We start from the raw sequence: 2,111 nt of genomic DNA on the forward strand, positions 1-2,111 counted from the left end.
TATACAACATTTCCCCGGTTGATAAAAAAAACTATCGCTTGCGCAACGCATAGTCCCTGAACTTCAACGGAGTTTTTTAACTCGTGCGCTCTTTCGTGGTGGTTGGCCGGTCATATTTTCCTGCAGTGAAGACGGCTGAGTACTTCATTCACTGCTGGCTTGTGCTACTATTTCTTGCCGTGACGTAGATGAACAGTCAGCATGTTGTTCACTCGCAGGAAATGCACCACCTTGAAGAGACTCGTCAGGTAGTGGTAGAGTCCATTCTAGAATACCAGGTCGATTGCCTGTGCACTTCTCCGCAGCTTCTGGGTGTATCGCTTGAAATTTGTAGGCGTTCCACACTCGCCCGTCATCCAAAAGAAATGAAGCTTGCCCTTGTTGCTTAATATACTTCTCCGGTTCCGAAAAGCGCGAAGATATTTTCCCGTGAACTGACGACTTTCTCACGCGGACGTAGTCGCCGACAGCAAAGTGTCCTGTCCGGGCTCCGCGACGGCAGTCTGTGTAAAGTTTGGAAGAAGCTTGGTTTTGTCTGACACGCTGACGCAGCCATTTCATCGCCTGTGCTGGATTTTCGTGAAATGAAGAATCCGGTAATCCAACAATGCTTAAGCGTGTTTGTGGCAGTTGTCCGTGCAGCAAAACGGCGGGTGCAACTCCCGTTGTTGCATGAGGCGTGCAGCGGTTGACCCCAAATAGTCTGTCACGGCGACACGGATATCACGCCGCTCATATGCTGCCATCTGGACAAGAGATTTGAGGGCTCTGTTAAACCTTTCTACAAGCCCGTTTGCTTGCGGGTGGTAAACAGAAGAAAAGCAATGGCGTATGCCACGTTCCTGAAGGAACTCTTCAAATTCAGACGAGCTGAACTGCGGCCCGTGGTCGGAAACCATTTCACTCGGGCAGCCTTCACGAGAAAACACTTTTAGTAGAAAGTTCTTGACCGTCGCCGTAGAAACTTGTCTTGCAAAAAAAAAAAAAAGCTTCTGGCCATTTGCTGTGATAATGAATAAGCGTCACTGCATAACGGCAATTGATGGGAGCTTGCTAAAATGGGCCAATAATATGAATGGCAATCTTCTCCCAAGGGTTTTCAGAGAAAGCTACTGGCTGCATAGGTGCTGCGGCTGGCCGTGCTGATTTTTCACGTGACTGGCAAACAACACATGTTTTAACCAGTTGTTCTACATGCTTATCCATTTGAGGCCACCAGTACAACTCTCGCAAACGGCTTTTCGTACGACTGATCCCCGGATGTGATTCGTGTGCGACTTCCATCAAAAGACGAGTAAGGCTACTTGGAATTACGATCCTGTCACCACAAGTCGTCTACAATGGATAGTTCTGCACGTACATGAAAATATGGCATTAGCTCCGCTTACAGAGATACTTTATCAGGCCAAGATGACAAAACGACGTCCATGACGTTTGTGATTGCACTCTCAGATGCACTCTCCGCTTGTAATTCTGCAATGGTTAGCATCGTAGAAAGAAGGCAAACAAACTCATCTTCGGCAACCTGATTGGTTTCTTCTTGCAAAGGCAGTCGAGAGAGCGCATCAGCCACCACATTATCGCTTCCCTTACGGTACCCTACGGTGTAGTTGTAACAAAGAAGTCGCGCTGACCAACGTGAAATTCGCAATGGCCGATGTCGAACACCTTTGGTTAACAGCAAGGTGACAAGAGCACTGTGGTCAGTTCGCAAGAAAAAGGGGCGACCCCAAAGGTACACGTGCCGATGTTCACAGGCCCAAACACATGCTAAGGCTTCACGTTCGCCTGCAGAGTATTTCCTTTCTTCTGGGCTCAGGGTACGGGAGGCAAAGGCAACCGTCTGTAGAATCCACTTGTTATCTTGTTGCAGCACAGCGTCCAATCCCTACCCGGAGGCATCGGTCGTGACGATGACGGGTAGGTTCGGGTCAAAGAAATGTAGAACCTTGCAAGTTGTCAGCAGTGATTTCAAACGGACGAAACTCTCTTCCGCAGCTGACGTCCAAGTAAAAGGCTCGTTGCCTCGAAGTAATGCCCGTAAAGGTTCCTCAACATCCGAAAAACGGGGAACGAACTTGGAGTAAAATCCCGCTAGACCAAGCAGGGAA

Source organism: Rhipicephalus sanguineus, chromosome 7, assembly GCF_013339695.2.
Source record: "Rhipicephalus sanguineus isolate Rsan-2018 chromosome 7, BIME_Rsan_1.4, whole genome shotgun sequence".
NCBI classification, from domain to species: Eukaryota; Metazoa; Arthropoda; class Arachnida; order Ixodida; family Ixodidae; genus Rhipicephalus; species Rhipicephalus sanguineus.